The following is a 19,918-nucleotide window of genomic DNA, read 5'->3' as shown; positions in this document are numbered from 1 at the left end:
ATGGCTTGGGCTTCCTTTTCGACCAAGGAGTGTCGAATTTCAGAGGTGGCGAGGGTGCGCGAACAAAACGCTACAGGTCTGCCTGCTTGATTGAAGGTAGCGGCGAGAGCGACCTCTGAAGCATCGCTCTCCACCTGGAAGGGGACGGACTCGTCCACCGCGCACATTGCGGCTTTGGCGATGTCCGTCTTGATGCAGCTGAAGGCCTGGTGGGCCTCAGTTGCCAGTGGAAAGATGGTGGCCCTGATTAGTGGGCGGGCTTTGTCCGCATAGTTGGGGACCCACTGGGCATAATACGAAAAGAACCCGAGGCACCTCTTCAGGGCCTTGGGGCAGTGAGGGAGAGGGAGTTGCAGGAGGGGGCGCATACGGTCAGGGTTGGGCCCTAGGACCCCATTCTCCACGACGTAACCGAGGATGGCTAGTCTGGTTGTGCGGAAAACGCATTTCTCCTTGTTGTAGGTGAGATTGAGGGTTTGGGCGGTTTGGAGAAATCGGTGGAGGTTGGCGTCGTGGTCCTGCTGATCATGGCCGCAGATGGTGACATTGTCCAAGTACGGAAATTTGGCCCGCAGCCCGTACTGGTCCACCATTCGGTCCATTGTTCTTTGGAACACCGAAACTCCATTCGTGACGCCAAAGGGGACCTGGAGGAAATGGAAAAGGCGGCCGTCTGCCTCAAAAGCCGTGCAGTGGCGGCCCTCCGGGCGGATTGGGTGCTGGTGGTATGCAGACTTCAGATCCACCGTGGAGAACACCCGGTAGTGTGCGATCTGGTTTACCATGTTTGCAATCCGGGGAAGGGGGTACGCATCGAGTTGCGTAAAGCGGTTAATGGTCTGGCTGTAATCAACCACCATCCGGAACTTTTCCCTGGTCTTGACGACCACCACCTGAGCTCTCCAGGGGCTATTGCTGGCCTCGATGACTCCCTCCCACAAGAGACGCTGGACCTCGGACCTAATGAACGTCCTGTCCTGTATGCTATACCGCCTGCTTCTGGTGGCGACTGGTTTGAAGTCGGCGGTGAGGTTTGCGGAGAGTGAGGGAGGGTCGACTTTTAGGGTCACGAGGCTGCATTTGGTGAATGGGGGCAGGGGCCCCCCGAACTTCAGGGTTAGGCTCCTGAGGTTGCATTGGAAATCGAGTCCCAATAGGAGAGAAGCGCAGAGGTCTGGGAGCACATATAATTTAAAATTGGCGTACTTTGCGCCCTGTATTGCGAGGGTTGTGGTACTGCACCCTCGGATTTGCACCGAGTGTGACCCAGGGGCGAGGGAGGTGGTTTGGTGCACCGGGTAAATTGGGAGCGAGCAGCATCTTACCATGTCCGGGTGAATGAAGCTCTCTGTGCTCCCGGAGTCGAAAAAGCAAGGCGTCTCGTGCCCATTTACCCGGACGGTCATCATGGAGCTCCGGAGGTGCTTGGATCGCGACTGGTCCAGGTGACTGCGCTGAGTTGCGGGTAGCCGGCATGGTCGGAGGTGCTGGGGCAGCTCCGCAATGGCTGCCCATGTTGATCGTATGCGTCGAGCGGCGTAGCAGATGGAGGCCAAGATGGCGGCCCCCGTTGGTCGAGTTGGCAGGCGGCGAGGAAGATGGTGACCAAGATGGCGGCCCCCGTGAGTTTCACGTGGCCGGCCGCGTGGGGGAGGATGGCCAAGATGGCGGCCCCCGTGAGTCGCACGTGCTGTGAGGACTGGAATATGGCTGCTCCCACTGATAGCACGAGGCTGATGAGGGGGACGGAGTCGGCAGACACGCTGCCACGCTGCGGGGTCTGCGGGCCTGTGAGTCTGAGGATCGGGCCTGTGAGTTAGAGTTCTTAGACCTGGCCAGGCAGACTTTGGCGAAATGTCCTTTTCACCCGTAGCTGCTGCAGTTCGCGTTGCGGGCCGGGCAGTGCTGCCGGGGGTGTTGGGACTGGCCGCAGAAATAGCAGGGTAGCCCCCCATGATGAGCGGACGGCCGCGCGGCATAGGCCTGGGGTAGTCTGTGGTCGGGGGTCCATGAGCGGGTCGTGTGGTCAGCTGGGAATGCGGTAAGGCTCTAGAACGCCACTTCCAGAGAGGAGGCTAACTTTACCGTCTCATCCAGGTCCAGGGCCCCCTTTTCGCGGAGGCACTCTCTCATGTAATTAGACCGGACTCCCGCCACGTAGACGGCTCGGATGGCGAGTTCCATATGCTGAGTGGCTGTAATGGCCTGGTAATTGCAGTTGCGTGCGAGGGTTTTGAGGTCGCGTAGGTAGCCATCTAGCGATTCCCCGGGACGCTGGCGGAGAGTGGTGAGGATGTGTCGTATCGTTCACGGGCCGTACATAGAGGCGTTCGAGCATCGCGAGGGCATTTGCATGGGAGGAAGCCTCGTCGAGTTGAACGGAGATTCGATGGCTCACCCGTGCGTGGAAGAGGCTCAGCTTCTGTTTGTCGGTGACGGAAGGCGTGGAGGAGGCTGCGAGATCGGCCTTGAAGCATTGAAGCCAGTGCGAAAATATTTATTTAGCCTCCGCGGCCTGCGGACCGAGTTCCAGTCGGTCAGGTTTGAGGGCCGATTCCACAGTTGCGTTCAAGTTGATTAAGTTGATGCGACCATCAATTCACTCGAGACAAGAGTAAAAGTAAACCGTGGCTTTAATCAACTTAGAACAGTGCCTGCCTGCGACTGAAACAATACTGTGCGGCGCCTACAGGTCGACTGCTCTTTATACCCCCCTCAAGGGGAGGAGCCATGGGCGGAGCCCATACTCTCCCAACATGTTTTCCTATGGATGATGCGATACAATGGCCCATAGGTGGAGCCCACAAGGGAAACTGCATAGCATAGATGCGAATAAAAAGGCAAAGCATGATACTGATACAGTGGTGGATTATTGGTATAATACATTCACTACAAGGCTGTTGAAAACCACAGCACAGAGGGATTTGGGGATCCTCATGCATAAATCACAAAAAGCTAGCATTCAAATTCAGCGGAGCAGACTCAATGAGCTGAATGGTCTATTTCTGTTCCTGGATCCCATGGTCTTATTGCCTCATCATTGAGGGCTGACAGCCCCGTACAATCCTGTCAGCAGGGCCAAGTGACAGCAGTGGACACAGGCAGACCAAAGGCAGTCCCACCACGCTGAGGAGCTCAGGCAATGCTGGGGTTTGGAGGTCTGACCAAGGGGCAGTGAGGAAGGGTGGTGGTTTGAAGCTCCAGCGGTCTTCGATGGGCCCAAAGGACCCAGGAAGAAGCTGTCTGTCCCCTTGCCGGATACTTGTCTGTGCAGCTAAAGCTTCCGTACTGCCTGCAGGGGATGGGCCTCTTTGCCACAGGTAAATTACTGGTGGTGGGAGAAAGGGTGGAGGTGGGGACGATGTAGGCGGTGGGGGGTAGGGGGGGGGGGGAACGAGCAAGCACCATAAGGTCCCATTAATTGGTCACTCAGTAGGCCCAAATACGAGGAGGCTGATCAATGCCCCCCACCCCCACCCCCACACACAGCAAATTTCAGACAGGCTGGGGCCTGGCAAGTAGGTAATTTATTGGATTTCACATCTCCCCCCCCCCTTCAAACCAGCCAGTGAGGGAGTGTAAAATCCAGTCCATCATATTTTTCTTTGTTATTTATTGAATTTCATTCTTGGGATGTGGGCGTCGCTGGCCGGGCCAGCATTTACTGGCCATCCTAGGTGCCCTTCAGAAGGTGGTGGTGAGCAGCCTTCTTGAACCTCTGGAGTTCCTGAGGTGTAGGTACACCCACATTGCTGTTAGGGAGGGAGTTCCAGGATTCTGAGCCAGCGACAGCGAAGGAACAGCGATATATTTCCAAGACAGAGTGGTGAGTGAATTGGAGGGGAACATCCAGGTGGGTGGGTTTCCATGGTATCTGCTACCTTTCTTCTAGGTTGTAGTGTTCATGTGTTTGGAAGGTGCGGCCTTATGCAATGCACCTTACAGACGCTATACAAGGCTGCCATTGTGTATTAGTGGTAGAGGGAGTGAATGGTGGGGTGCCAATCAAGCGGGCTGCTTTGTCCTGGATGGTGTTGAGCTTCCTGAGTGTTGTTGGAGCTGCAGACATCCAGGCAAGTGGAGCAAATTACAGTACTTTCCTAACCTGTGCCTTGTAGATGGTGGACAGGCTTTGGGGGGGGGGGGGGGGGGGGGGGGTCAGGAGGTGAGTTACCCGCTGCAGGATTTGGCGTCTCCACCCTACTCTTGCAGCTGCAGCATTTATCTGGCTCGTTCAGTCCAGTTTCCGGTCAATGGCATCCGCCAGGACGTTGATGGTGGGGAATTCAGCGATGGTCATACTTTTGGATATCAAGAGGCGGTGGTTAGAACCTCTCTTGTAGGAGGTGGTCATTTTGTGGCACTTGTATGGTGCAAATGTAACTTGCCACTTGTCAGCCCAAGCCTGGATATTGTCCAGGTCTTGCTGCATTTGACATGGACTGCTTTATTTTCTGAGGAGTCACGAATGATGCTGAACATTGTGCAATCATCAGCGACACCCCCACTGATGACCTTATGAGAAGGAAGGTCACTGACGAAGTAAATTAAGATGATTGGGCCCAGGACATTACCCTGAGGAACGCCTGCAGATGCCCTCGAATTTGGATCACCTCTAACAGCCGTAACCATCTTCATTTGTGCCAGGTATGATTCCATCCAGGAGAGAGTTTACCCCCTGATTCCCATTTGCTCCATTTTACCAGGGCTCTTTGATGCCACACTCGGTTAAATGCTGCTTTTATGTCAAGGGCAATGACCTCCGCTTCAGCTCCTTTGTCCATGTTTGAGCCAAGGCTGTAATGAGGTCCGGAGCTGAGTGACCCTGGTGGTATCCAAAGTGAGCCTCCATGAGCAGGTTCTTGCAGAGTAGGTGCAACCTGATAGCACTGTCGATGACTCCTTCCATCACTTCACTGAAGACGAAGAGTAGACTAATCAGGCGGTAGTGGCCAGGTTGGATTTGTCCTGTTTCTGCATTGACGGCATACTTGGGTAGTTTTCAACATTTCCGGATAAATGAGAGTGTTGTAGCTGCACTGGAACAGCTTGGCTAGGGGTGCGGCATGTTCTAGAGCACAAGTCTTCAGTTCTATTGCCGGAATATTGTCAGGGCCCAAAACCTGTGCAGTATCCAGTGTCTTCAGCTGTTTCTTGATATCAGGCGGAGTGAATTGGCTGAAGACCGGGATCCTCAAGAGGAGACCGAGATGAATCACCCACCAGGCACTTCTGGCTGAAGATTATTGCAAATGCTTCAGCCTTGTCTTTTGCGCTGATGTGCTGGGCTCCTCCATCATTGAGGATGGGGATATTTGTGAAACCTCCTCATCCAGCGAGTTGTTTAATTGTCCACCATCATTCACAGCTGGATGTGGCAGGACTACAGAGCTTACATCTGATCCATGGTCTGTGGGATCGCTTAATTCTGTCTATTACTTGCAGCTTATGCTGTTTGGCACACAGGTAGTCCTGCGTTGTAGCTTCACCAGTTTGACACCTCATTTTTCGGTATGCCTGGTGTTGTTCCTGGCATGCTCCCCTGCACTCTACATTGAACCAGGGTTGACCCCCTGGCTGGGTGGTGATGGCAGAGTGGGTACATGCCAGGCCATGAGGTTACAGATTGTGGTTGAGTATAATTCTGCTGCTGCTGATGGCCCACAGCCCCTCATGGATGCCCAGTCTTGAGCTGCTAGATCTGTTCGAAGTCTATCCCATTTGGCATGGTGGTAGTGCCACACAACGCGATGGAGGGTATCTTCAATGTCAGGACGGGATTTTGTCTCCACAAGGACTGTGCGATGGTCACTCCATACTGTCATGGACAGATGCATCTTAGGGATGGTGGGATTTGAACCCAGGTCCCCAGAAAATGACATTGGGTCTCTGGTTTACCAGTCCAGTGATGGTACCAAAATGCTACCACCCCTGCCTCCCTATGGAAAGTCAAGCATTTATTCACCTGCTTATGTAGCCATTTCAGAGCCAACCACATTACTGTGGCGCTGAAGTCATACGAAAGGAAGGCTGATTAAGGAAGGCATGCTTTCGCTCATAAAACAAATTCATGGACCAGATGAGCTTCTGCAACAATTCAGCGGCTTCATGGCTGCCAGCTTTTTATTCCAGATTCCACTTAACGAACAGAATTTAGACTCCAACTCGCCTTATGGGATTTGAACCTCAGTTCCCAGCTCATTATTGCTGGTGCCTAGATTACTCTTCCAACAACGTAAGCACTCTGCAACCATTGCTATTGAATGCACACTGCTGCTTTTCATCAAGGGTTATCATCACTTTGATAATCAAAGTGGGATCAGATCCCATCCACAATCAGTCTCTGTGCAAACATTTGGACAGTAATAAGGGGAGATCATAGTGTCATAGAATTCACAGTGCAGAGCATCAAAGCTGTATCAGCTCTTGGAAAGAGCACCCCACCCCAAGCCCACACCTCCACCCAATCTTTTTTGAACACTAAGGGCAATTTAACGTGGCCAATCCACCTAACTGTGGGAGGAAACCGGAGCACCCGGAGAAAACCCACGCAGACATGGGGACAATGTGCAGGCGCAACACAGACGGTGACCCAAGCCGGGAATCGAACCTGGGACCCTGGAGCTGTGAAGCAACTGTGCTAACCACTATGCTACCATGCTGCTGGAAGGAGATGGTGGCGGCGGAGTGGTAATATCAGTCGCCTGAAGCCCAGAGACACAGATTCAAATTCCACCAGGGCAACCGGTGGAAATTCAATGTAATTCACAACAAGTGAAATCTAGTCTCAGCGAGGGTGACCATAAAACTATCATAAAAAACAATCTGATTCCCCAATGTTCTTTGGGGAAGGCGATTCAGCCTGTTGGTAACGGTGCATCGGTAGCATTCTCTGATCCTGAGACTATGGGCTGGATTCTCCGATTTCGAGGCCATGTCCGGAGAAAGTGGCTAGTTTTACGATGAAAAAGTGGGCGCCGCCCCACACCGATACTCCGCCCGGTCAGGGGCGAGCAGCCGCGCCAGGTAAAACCCCCAGCGTTCCGACATAAACGGTCGGAGAATTGCTGGGTCCGTGGCCGCGCATGCGCACGACAACAATTGCAGTGGCTGCGCTGGCCGCACGCAGACACGGCCTGCCAGATTGTGCCCTCCTGTGCCCTCCCTCGCCATCCCCTGGACCACCCCCCCAGCAGTCCCCCCAGCCCCCGCCAAACCCCCCCCCCCCCCCCGCCAGCGGAACGGCCCCCCGCTCCCCGATTGGGGCGTCGCTGGACACAGTCCGCAGCCGCCACACCAGGTTGACGAAAACCCAAAGCATACGCGCCCCGCGCCATCGGCAACGCGGTCCAATGGGGGTGGAGCATTGGGGGAGAGCCTTCAGGTGACGTCTTGAGGCCATCCCAATGGCGTGCGGCGTACACACCGATGACGGTGAGGGCAGCACGGTAGCATTGTGGTTAGCACAATCGCTTCACAGCTCCAGGGTCCCAGGTTCGATTCCGGCTTGGGTCACTGTCTGTGGGGTGTCTGCACATCCTCCCCGTGTGTGCGTGGGTTTCCTCCGGGTGCTCCGGTTTCCTCCCACAGTCCAAAGATGTGCGGGTTAGGTGGATTGGCCATGATAAATTGCCCTTAGTGTCCAAAATTGCCCTTAGTGTTGGGTGAGGTTACTGGGTTATGGGGATAGGGTGGAGGTGTGGGCTTGGGTAGGGTGCTCTTTCCAAGAGCCGGTGCGGACTCGATGGGCCAAATGGCCTTCTTCCGCACTGTAAATTCTATGATTCCATGACGCCCTTTTGGAGGGGGCGGAGCATCTGAAAACAGGCACCGCCTCCGATTTCTGTGTCTAAAGGGATTCTCCCCCCAATTGCCGATTATGACATCGGCATCGGACAATGGAGAATCCCGCTACTGAGTGTTGATGCCAGGGCAGGATTCGTGGACTTCTACGACAGCAAAACTGGCTCCCCATTGTAGCCACCTAAAGTGGCCAACTCCCGATTTAAAATGGTGAACGGCAAAGGCTGATGGAAAACTCAGCCAACAAGACAAAAACCAGCAGCTGCAGGTTTGCTGTTTATTTACCTCTGCAAAAACCAGACAACATCGATACCAGCGACCATCAGCATAACAAAGTAAGAGCTATCTGCATACTGATGAGCAATCCCCGGGAACAATGAGTAACATTTTTGACACACAAAGCAAAGCCAGACTCCTCGGCGCCAGCAGGAGCCAACACAAAGGAGGTGAATGAGCACCTCAAGACCGCCCATCGATCAGGGAACCGCTCCAGTATTGGAGAAAATCGAACCAAGCGATTGGGACAAAGTCCAATCACTTGGGACCAGGTACAGGGTCCGCCCCGAAAGGCGGGAAGCCCCTGGGGACTATAAGAGTTGAGCCCCAAGTTCAAATCGCTCTCTCTTCACTCTCCAGCAGCTCCTCTTCAGCTCTTCTTCCTGCCCGGGTCACCCAGCAACACGAACCAACATTGACCGTGACCGGTGCAGTGAAGACCGACACTCGTAAGTCTTAATTCAACGCTCGCTCCTAGCTACCAATCCGTACCAACTTCGAATCACGCAGGCTCAGAACCCGAACGAAAGGTCATTTGTTTCCCTGACCTGGTGGGCCAGTCCAAAGTTAAGTATAGGCCTGTTAGTTGTAGAAGTAGCTTAGACATAGAATTTGTGCATGAGTAGCGATTACTGTGTATAATAAATGTGCTTTGATTTAAATCTTACTAATCGGTGTATTGGGTTATTGATCATTACTCGGACTTGAACCTCGGGGCGGTATCATAAAGATACCTGGTGACTCGAGAGCAAAGGTAATAAAACAGAGCAATTGAACCAAGGAGAAAATCAGCAACACCATCTGGACCGATTCAGCGACTGTTGAGGAGCCAACACCGGTGCCACGTGGAACCCAATTGATTTCAATGAGAAACGTCTCCGCATTCATCAGTCCATGATTGACACCTAGAGGCTGACAAGCTGCAACTGCAGATACACATCTCGCTCGCCACACTCACCATCCCAGCCAACAAGACCGCAGCAAGACGCTTGGCCCTGACGTTAACTGATGCAAAGTTGGTGACCCTGCCAGATGCCGTGGATGAGAGGCGGGCAGCCCTGTACCCTAGGGTGGGAAGGAGGCTGCCAGGGGCTGCCATTTGCCGGGCCGGGACGCAGGTGGCAGAGATGGTCAGCGACGTGGGCAGCACCATCTGGATCGGCCAGCAGTGTCAGAAAAACTGCACAACCGTCTCAGGGCGGCCAGGGTAAGTAGGCAACACCGTGTCACTGGCACTCACCCACACCACCCCACCCCCACACTCCCGCTCCACCAACCAGACAAGCCCTACAATCCCCTCCCCAACACCCCCCAGCACCTCCACTCCCCCCCGGCACACGATGCAGTCATGCGCCTTGTCTTGTGCCTTGCAGGAGTTGCTGATGATGAGGTGGGCCCTGCTGGGGTCCTGACCCCGACCTCAGCCACAGTCAGAACTCCAGGTGTCGAGCTGTGATGAGGACAACACCGACACGGAGGGGAGCCCTTGATAAGAATCCCAGGACACCCCGGAGCTCGAGTCCGGAGATGACACCGATTTTCTGTCCTAGCTGTCTCCAACACCCTCCACCTTCCCAGAGGTAGTCACCTCGGTTGGGCACTTTAGTGAAGATGCTCCTGGGGTGGCACAGTGGCGCAGTGGTGAGCGCAGCTGCCTCACAGCGCCAGTGTTCCAGGTTCGATTCCGGCCTCAGGTGACTGTCTGTGCGGAGTCTGCACATCCTCCCCGCGTGTGCGTGGGTTTCCTCCAGGTGCTCCGGTTTCCTCCCACAGTCCAAAGACGTGCATGTTAGGTGGATTGGCCATGCTAAGTTGTCCCTTAGTGTCCAAAGGCTAGTGGGATAGGATGGGGACTGGACCGAGGTAGGGAGCTCTTTAAGAGGGTCGGTGCAGACTCAACGGGTTGAATGGCCTACTTTAGCGGGCAGCACGGTAGCACAGTGGTTAGCACAGTTGCTTCACAACTCAAAGGTTCCAGTTTCGATTCCCGGCAGGGTCACTATCTGTGCGGAGTCTGCACGTTCTCCCCGTGGGTGCGTGGGTTTCCTCCGGGTGCTCTGGTTTCCTCCCCCAGTCCAAAGATGTGCAGGTTAGGTGGATTGGCCATGCTAAATTGCCCTTAGTGTCCAAAAAATGTTAAGTGGGGGTTACTAGGTTACGGGGATAGGGTACATACGTGGGCTTCAGTAAGGTGCTCTTTGTAAGGGCCGGTGCAGACACGATGGGCCGAATGGCTTCCTTCTGCCTGTAAATTCTATGATTCTATGACACTATGTGGTGAGCACTGCACAGCTGCTCCGGTACAGCAGGTGGAGGTAGGAACTCCCGAGCGAGCGGACGGTCGGAGGGTGGGTCGACCCCAGGGACTAGCTGCCGTTCAGATGGGTTTCGGGCTTCTGCAATGGACGTTTCCATCGGTTGTGGGGATGCAGTTGCAGAACCAGGGACTACATAAGGGATTGTCAGCGAGCATCCAGCACCTGCCGGTGGTATTGGAGGAGTCCAACTGCCTGCAGGAGGTGGGGCCGCCCATGTATGCCACCCAGGCCAACACAGCACGGGTGGCATCTATGGTAGAGGCCTTGGGGGTGAAGGCTATGGCAATGGATAAACATGTCCAAAGACTGGGGCAATTTGTGCAGGCGATGGCTGAGGCCCAGGACAGGGCTCCCAGGAGCGGGAGAGAGAGAGGGAGCCGGAGCGCAGCGAGTTCAGCTTGGGATTCAGGTAGGTGTTTAAACTTGCCCCCAGGTTCCAGCGGCCTTCATTTCTGGGAGCGGGAGAGAGAGAGGGAGCCGGAGCGCAGCGAGTGCAGCTTGGGATTCAGGTAGGTGTTTAAACTTGCCCCCAGGTTCCAGCGGCCTTCATTTCCGGGAGCGGGAGAGAGAGAGGGAGCCGGAGTGCAGCTTGGAAAGCAGGTAGGTGGTTAAGTGTTTGATTTTTACCTCTATTTAAGTTGGGCGGTTGCTACACCTGGGCAGGACTGGAACCAATGTTCTAGGGGGTGCTTTTGCTAACACTGTTGGGGAGATTTTAAACTAATGTGGCAGGGGGATGGGAACCAGATTAGGAGGTTAGAGGTCAGTAAAGAGGCAGCAACTAAAGCCAGTAAGGTACTAGATAATAAACTCAATGTGACTAAGGGGAAGGGTAGACAGGGAAGAGATGATGAATGCAAAGGGACAGGTGGTCAGAGGTGCATTTGTTTCAATGCGAGAAATGTAGCAGGTAAGGCAGATGAACTTAGGGCTTGGATTAGTACCTGGGAATATGATGTTATTGGTATTACGGAGACTTGGTTGAGGGAAGGGCAAGACTGGCAACTAAATATCCCAGGGTATAGATGCTTCAGGAGGGATAGAGAGGGAGGTAAAAGGGTTGGAGGAGTTGCATTACTGGTCAGAGATGATATCACAGCTATGATTAAGGAGGGCACGATGGAAGATTCGAGCACTGAGGCAATATGGGGAGAGCTAAGAAATAGGAAGTGTGCACTAACATTGTTGGGACTTTACTACAGGCCTCCCATGAAGGCGAGCATGAAGTAGAGGTACAAATATGTAGGCAGATTATAGAAAAATGTAGGAGCAATAGGGTGGTCATGATGGGAGATTTAACTTCCCCAACATTGAATGGGACTCATGGAGTGTTGGAGGCGTAGATGGAGCAGAATTTGTAAGGAGCATCCAGGAGAGTTTTTTTGAGCAGTATGTAAATAGTCCAACTCGGGAAGGGGCCATACTAGACCTGGTATTGGGAATGATCCCGGCCAGGTGGTTAAAGTTTCAGTCGGCCAGGTGGTTAAAGTTTGATTACTTTGGGAATAGCGATCACAATTCCGTAAGTTTTAGAATACTCATGGACAAAGACGAGAGTGGTCCTAAAGAAAGCGTGCTAAATTGGGGAAAGGCCAAGTATAACAAAATTCGGCAGGAGCTAGGGAATGTGGATTGGGAGCAGTTCTTTAAGGGTAAATCCACATTTGAAATGTGGGAGTCTTTTAAGGAAAGGTTGATTAGAGTGCAGGACAGACATGTCCCTGTGAAAATGAGGGATAGAAATGGCAAGATTAGGGAACCATGGATGATGGGTGGAATTGTGAGACTAGCTAAGATGAAAAAGGAAGCATACATAAGATCTAGGCAACTTAAATCTGATGAAACTTTGGAGGAATATCGGGAAAGTAGGACAAATCTCAAACGCGCAATAAAGAGGGCTAAAAGGGGTCATGAAATATCTTTGGCTAATAGGGTTGAGGAAAATCCCAAAGCCTTTTATTTGTATATAAGGAGCAAGAGGGTAACTAGAGAAAGGATTGGCCCAGTCAAAGACAAAAGAGGGAATTTATGTGTGCAGTCAGAGGAAATGGGTGAGATTCTTAATGAGTACTTTAGACCATAAGACATAGGAGCGGAAGTAAGGCCATTCGGCCCATCGAGTCCACTCCACCATTCAATCATGGCTGATTTCAACTCCATTTACCTGCTCTCTCTCCATAGCCCTTAATTCCTCGAGAAATCAAGAATTTATCAACTTCTGTCTTAAAGACACTCAACGTCCCGGCCTCAACCGCCCTCTGTGGTAATGAATTCTACAGACCCACCACTCTCTGGCTGAAGAAATTTCTCCTCATCTCTGTTCTAAAGTGACTCCCTTTTATTCTAAGGCTGTGCCCCCGGGTCCTAGTCTCCCCTGCTAATGGAAACAACTTCCCTACATCCACCCTATCTAAGCCATTCATTATCTTGTAAGTTTCTATTAGATCTCCCCTCAACCTCCTAAACTCCAATGAATATAATCCCAGGATCCTCAGACGTTCATCGTATGTTAGGCCTACCATTCCTGGGATCATCCGTGTGAATCTCCGCTGGACCCGCTCCAGTGCCAGTATGTCCTTCCTGAGGTGTGGGGCCCAAAATTGCTCACAGTATTCTAAATGGGGCCTAACTAATGCTTTATAAAGCTTCAGAGGTACATCCATGCTTTTATATTCCAAGCCTCCTGAGATGAATGACAACATTGCATTTGCTTTCTTAATTACGGACTCAACCTGCAAGTTTACCTTTAGAGAATCCTGGACTAGGACTCCCAAGTCCCTTTGCACTTCAGCATTATGAATTTTGTCACCGTTTAGAAAATAGTCCATGCCTCTATTCTTTTTTCCAAAGTGCAAGACCTCGCACTTGCCCACGTTGAATTTCATCAGCCATTTCTTGGACCACTCTCCTAAACTGTCCAAATCTTTCTGCAGCCTCCCCACCTCCTCCATACTACCTGCCCCTCCACCTATCTTTGTATCATCGGCAAACTTAGCCAGAATGCCCCCAGTCCCGTCATCTAGATCGTTAATATATAAAGAGAACAGCTGTGGCCCCAACACTGAACCCTGCGGGACACCACTCGTCACCGGTTGCCATTCCGAAAAAGAACCTTTTATCCCAACTCTCTGCCTTCTGCCTGACAGCCAATCGTCAATCCATGTTAGTATCTTTCCTCGAATACCATGGGCCCTTATTTTACTCAGCAGTCTCCCGTGAGGCACCTTATCAAAGGCCTTTTGGAAGTCAAGATAGATAACATCCATTGGCTCTCCTTGGTCTAACCTATTTGTTATCTCTTCAAAGAACTCTAACAGGTTTGTCAGGCACGACCTCCCCTTACTAAATCCATGCTGACTTGTCCTAATCTGACCCTGTACTTCCAAGAATTTAGAAATCTCATCCTTAACAATGGATTCTAGAATCTTGCCAACAACCGAGGTTAGACTAATTGGCCTATAATTTTCCATCTTTTTCCTTGTTCCCTTCTTGAACAGGGGGGTTACAACAGCGATTTTCCAATCCTCTGGGACTTTCCCCGACTCCAGTGGCTTTTGAACGATCATAAATAACGCCTCCACAATTTCTTCAGCTATCTCCTTTAGAACTCTAGGATGTAGTCCATCTGGGCCCGGAGATTTATAAATTTTTAGACCTCTTAGTTTCTCTCGCACTTTCTCCTTTGTGATGGCTACCATATTCAACTCTGCCCCCTGACTCTCCGGAATTGTTGGGATATTACTCATGTCTTCTACTGTGAAGACTGACGCAAAGTACTTATTTAGTTCCTCAGCTATTTCCTTGTCTCTCATCACAAAATTACCAGCGTCATTTTGGAGCGGCCCAATGTCAACTTTTGCCTCCCGTTTGTTTTTAATGTATTTAAAGAAACTTTTACTATCATTCCTAATGTTACTGGCTAGCCTACCTTCATATTTGATCCTCTCTTTCCTTATTTCTCTCTTTGTTATCCTCTGTTTGTTTTTGTAGCCTTCCCAATCTTCTGACTTCCCACTACTCTTTGCCACATTATAGGCTTTCTCTTTTGCTTTGATGCATTCCCTAACTTCCTTTGTCAGCCATGGCTGCCTAATCCCCCCTCTGATAACCTTTCTTTTCTTTGGGATGAACCTCTGTACTGTGTCCTCAATTACTCCCAGAAACTCCTGCCATTGCTGTTCTACTGTCTTTCCCACTAGGCTCTGCTCCCAGTCGATTTTCTTCAGTTCCTCCCTCATGCCCCTGTAGTTACCTTTATTTAACTGTAACACCTTTACATCTGATTCTACCTTCTTTCTTTCAAATTGGAGATTGAATTCTACCATATTATGATCACTGCCTCCTAAGTGCTCCCTTACTTTAATGAAGTCGTATGGGGTTCAGAGTGCACTAGATCTTTAATCAAGTCTGGCTCATTACATAACACTAAGTCCAGAATGGCCTGTTCCCTCGTGGGCTCCATCACAAGCTGTTCCAAAAAGCCCTCCTGTAAACATTCAATGAATTCCCTTTCCTTGGGTCCACTGGCAGCATTATTTACCCAGTCCACCTGCATATTGAAGTCCCCCATGATCACTGTGACCTTGCCTTTCTGACATGCACTTTCTATTTTGTGGTGCATTTTGTGCCCCCGGTCCTGACCACTGTTAGGAGGCCTGTACATAACTCCCATTCTGGTTTTTTTGCCTTTGTGGTTCCTCAACTCTACTCACACAGACTCCACATCATCTGACTCTATGTCATTTAGTGCTATTGATTTAATTTCATTCCTAATTAACAAGGCAACCCCGCCCCCTCTGCCCACCTCCCTGTCTTTTTGATAGGTTGTGAATCCCTGGATGTTTAAATGCCAGTCCTGAACCCCCTGCAACCATGTCTCTGTGATGCCTACCACATCATACCTGCCAGTCACAATCTGGGCCACAAGCTCATCTACCTTGTTCCGTACACTGCGCGCATTTAAATATAGCACCTTTAATTCTCTATTGACCGTCTCTTTTTGTTTTCTTAGTGTGGTGGACCTTGGTTTACTGAGCCTTTCCATACACTGTGTCATATTTTGTGGGATGGGGACTATCGTAACCTCTCCTGAGTTTTGTCTTTTCGTGCTTTTTTGTATTCCTAAGCAGCTACGCTTCCCACTGATTACCTCACCTCTTGGTTCCCTGACTTTCCCTTCCACCCCAATCTTTAGTTTAAAGTCCTATTGACCACCCTATTTATTCTTTTCGCCAGAACACTGGTCCCAGCTCGGTTCAGGTGGAGACCATCCCAACGGTATAGGTCCCCCCTGTCCCAAAACTGATGCCAGTGTCCCATGAAAAGGAACCCCACATTCCCACACCACTCTTTCAGCCACGTGTTAACTTCCCTTATTCTTGCCTCCCTATGCCAATTTGCACGTGGCTCGGGCAGTAATCCGGAGATTATGACCCTTGAGGACCTGTTTTTTAATTTGAATCCTAGCTCTTTATAATCTCTAAACAGGTCCTCTTTCCTAGACTTGCCTATGTTGTTGGTACCGAAATGGACCACAACAACTGGATCCTCCCCCTCCCTCTCCAGTATCCTTTCAAGCCGGTCAGAGATGTCCCGCACCCTAGCACCGGGCAGGCAACATACCATTCGGGACTCTTTATCCTGCTCACAAAGGATACTATCTATCCCCCGATAATAGAATCCCCTACAACTACAACTTGCCTATTTACTCCCTCCCCTTGAATGGCCTGCTGAACCATGGTGCCTTGGTCAGCTGACTCATCCTTCCTGCAACCCTGTTCGCCATCCACACAGGGAGCAAGTGCCTCATACCTGTTGGACAGAGTCAAGGGCTGAGGCTCCTGAGTTCCTGACTGCTGGTTCCCTTTACCTGCCTGACTTGCAGTCACACCCTACTGTCCCTGGCCACTGGCAGGATTTAAACTACTTACTCTGACAGGTGTGACTGCCTCCTGAAACACAGTGTCCAGGTAAGTCTCCCCCTCCCGGATGTGCCTCAGTGTTTGAAGCTCAGACTCCAGCTCATCAACTCTGAGCCGGAGCTCTTTGAGCAGCCAACACTTACTGCAGATGTGGTCGCTGCAGCTCGCAATGGGATCTGCTAGCTCCCACATCAAGCAGCTCAAGCACATCACCTGACCAGCCATCACTAACTAATTAATTAGTTTAATTTAAGTTTATGAGTTTAGCTGTGTTTTTTTTAAATTTGGGGCAGATTTGCTATCAACCAATCAGATCACAGCTTCCCTCTGACATCGCTTTTGGAAAAAAAACTGGAAAACAGGAAGTTACCGGTAGGTTTTTATACACAGAGACTGCTCCTCCTCCTCCGAACGGCTCCTGAAATTAGGCCCGAAGAAAGAGAGAGAACAAAACAGTAGGGGAAAAGCACCTTCTCCCACTCTTCACCGAATTACCTCACTGCACCAAATTACCAAATTCTCACTCGGTCTGTATCTCTCTCACTCAGGCTGTGAGTCCTTGACCTGTGCAATGCTTACTAATGTGCGCTTTCTGCCTGTCTTTTATACAGACTTTAGGATGACTCACACTAAAACTTCAAAGAGAAGAAAACAATGTGTACCTTTGTGCCCCTTAACAGGCCTCAGGTGACTGCCAGATAACTGCCTCTCAGCAATTAGGGTGGGGGCAGCTTCAGCCAATCAGACACTAATCTACACTGCACTTTTAACTGAAAAACAGCAAAATTAGATTAACCACTTACTTTTCCTGGTTACCTCACTGCACCAAATGACCAAATTCTCACTCGGTCTGTATCTCTCTCACTCAGGCTGTGACTCCTTGACCTGCGCAATGCTTCTTTGCGCACTTTGCATCGATATTCACCAAGGAGAGGGACATGATGGATGTTGAGGCTAAGGATGGATGTTTAAATACTCTAGGTCAAGTCGGCATAAGGAAGGGGGAGGTTTTGGGTATTCTAAAAGGCATTAAGGTGGACAAGTCCCCAGGTCCGGATGAGATCTATCCCGGGTTTCTGAGGGAAGCGAGGGAAGAAATAGCTGGGGCCTTAACAGATATCTTTGCAGCATCCTTGAGCACAGGTGAGGTCCCGGAGGACTGGAGAATTGCTAATGTTGCCCCTTTGTTTAAGAAGGGTAGCAGGGATAATCCAGGGAATTATAGACCTGTGAGCTTGACGTCAGTGGTAGGCAAACTGTTGGAGAAGATACTGAACTATAGGATCTATTCACATTTGGAAGAAAATAGACTTATCAGTGATAGGCAGCATGGTTTTGTGCAGGGAAGGTCATGTCTTACGAACCTAATAGAATTCTTTGAGGAAGTGACAACGTTAATTGATGAGGGAAGGGCTGTAGATGTCATATAAATGGACTTCAGTAAGATGTTTGAAAAAGTTTCCCATGGCAGGTTGATGGAAAAAGTGAAGTCGTATGGGGTTCAGAGTGTACTAGCTAGATGGATAAAGAACTGGCTGGGCAACAGGAGACAGAGAGTAGTGGTGGAAGGGAGTGTCTCAAAATGGAGAAAGGTGACTAGTGGTGTTCCACAGGGATCTGTGCTCGGACCACTGTTGTTTGTGATATACATAAATGATCTGGACGAAGGTATAGGTGGTCTGATTAGCAAATTTGCAGATGATACTAAGATTGGTGGAGTTGCAGATAGCGAGCACTGTCAGAGAATACAGCAATATATAGATAGATTGGAGAGTTGGGCAGAGAAATGGCAGATGGAGTTCAATCCAGGCAAATGCGAGGTGATGCATTTTTGAAGATCTAATGCAAGAGCGGACTATACGGTCAATGGAAGAGTCCTGGGGAAAATTGATGAACAGAGAGATCTGGGGGTTCAGGTCCATTGTACCCTGAAGGTGGCAACGCAGGTCGATAGAGTCGTCAAGAAGGCATACAGCATGCTTGCCTTCATCGGATAGGGTATTGAGTACAAGAGTCGGCAGGTCATGTTATAGTTGTATAGGACTGTGGTTAGGCCACATTTGGAATACTGCGTGCAGTTCTGGTCGCCACATTACCAGAAGGATGTGGATGCTTTAGCGAGGGTGCAGAGGAGGTTCACCAGGATGTTGCCTGGTATGGAGGATGCAAGCTATGAAGAAAGGTTGAGTAGATTAGGATTGTTTTCGTTGGAAAGACGAAGGTTGAGGGGGGATCTGATTGAGGTCTACAAAATTATGAGAGGTATGGACAGGGTGGATAGCAACAAGCTTTTTCCACGAGTGGGGTGTCAATTCAAAGGGGTCACGATTTCAAGGTGAGAGGGGGAAAGTTTAAGGGAGATGTGCGTGGAAAGTTTTTTACGCAGAGGGTTGTGGGTGCCTGGAACGCTTTGCCAGCGGAGGTGGTAGAGGCGGGCACGATAGCATCATTCAAGATGCATCTAGACAGATATATGAATGGGCGGGGAACAGAAGGAAGTAGATCCTTGGAAAATAGGTGACAGGTTTAGATAAAGGATCTGGATCGGAGCAGCCTGGGAGGGCCGAAGGGCCTGTTCCTGTGCTGTAATTTTCTTTGTTCTTTGTTCTTTGTTCTACCGGCAGCCATGTGCCAGGACCACCTGGACATTGCAGCGGTGCTCCTGAGCGTAGTCCTGTCACAGCAGACTATGGCTCAAAGTGGTGGCGGCATTGCCCAGGCGCTGGCTGACATGGCACAGGTACAGAGGGAGGTGGCTCCGTCCCAGATGGAGATGGTCGACCCCCTGTGCTCCATGGCCATGAGCATGCAGACCCTGGCCAAGGCCAGAGAGCGGGCCTCCAGGACTGACAGCACCAGGTGGCGGGGGAGCCTCTGGAGTTAGCTCCGCTCGCACCGAGGGGCCATCGGAGTAACCCGGGGCCATCGGGCATCTCGAGGGAGGAGGAGGTAATAGGGCCCATGCCAATGATCCTCGCAGAACCTCGGACAGCCTCTTCCTGACCGTGGCGCATCACATGGGCAGCGGACAGAACAGGGTAGCACCATGCCAACACCCAAGCAGCAGTCAGGCCCATCCAGGCCGGTGCCCCAGAAGATGGCCGCCACAGGAGGGGCCACCTCCTTTCCTGATGTACCATCTGGGGATTCACTGGGCATGGCACTAGGGCCCGTAAGGCCAGAAAATTTGCCACCTGTTAAGTTGGCACGGGTGCAGGACACAGTTGAACAATAGGGGCTAGGGCACAAATGTGTGCATATGTTTTCATACCTGTGCACAAGGTTACAACCTGCCTCGGTGCTCTGTCAGATGGGTGTGAGGTGTGCGCTTGTCCCGGCTGGCCACAGAGGGGTTGCGGATGGGGGTGGGGGGAATGGGCGGACGTTGGGGGTTATCTTGGCCCAGGGACCACAGTTCGGCCAGCACCCACCGGTCCTGTATCCGGCACCACCACCTCCGCCCCACCGTTCCCACCTCCGCCACCCCTGGGATTCGGTGGGACCGTGTGATGGAATGGCCAGCTCTCATGCAGGGATCACCCAGGTGAACAGTAGGAAGTGCGACTGTCGGCAAAGGTCAGACAATGCAGAGCGCCAGAG

Source organism: Scyliorhinus torazame, chromosome 11 (assembly GCF_047496885.1).
Source record: "Scyliorhinus torazame isolate Kashiwa2021f chromosome 11, sScyTor2.1, whole genome shotgun sequence".
In the NCBI taxonomy this organism is placed as follows: Eukaryota; Metazoa; Chordata; class Chondrichthyes; order Carcharhiniformes; family Scyliorhinidae; genus Scyliorhinus; species Scyliorhinus torazame.
This window is presented reverse-complemented; position numbering follows the sequence as displayed.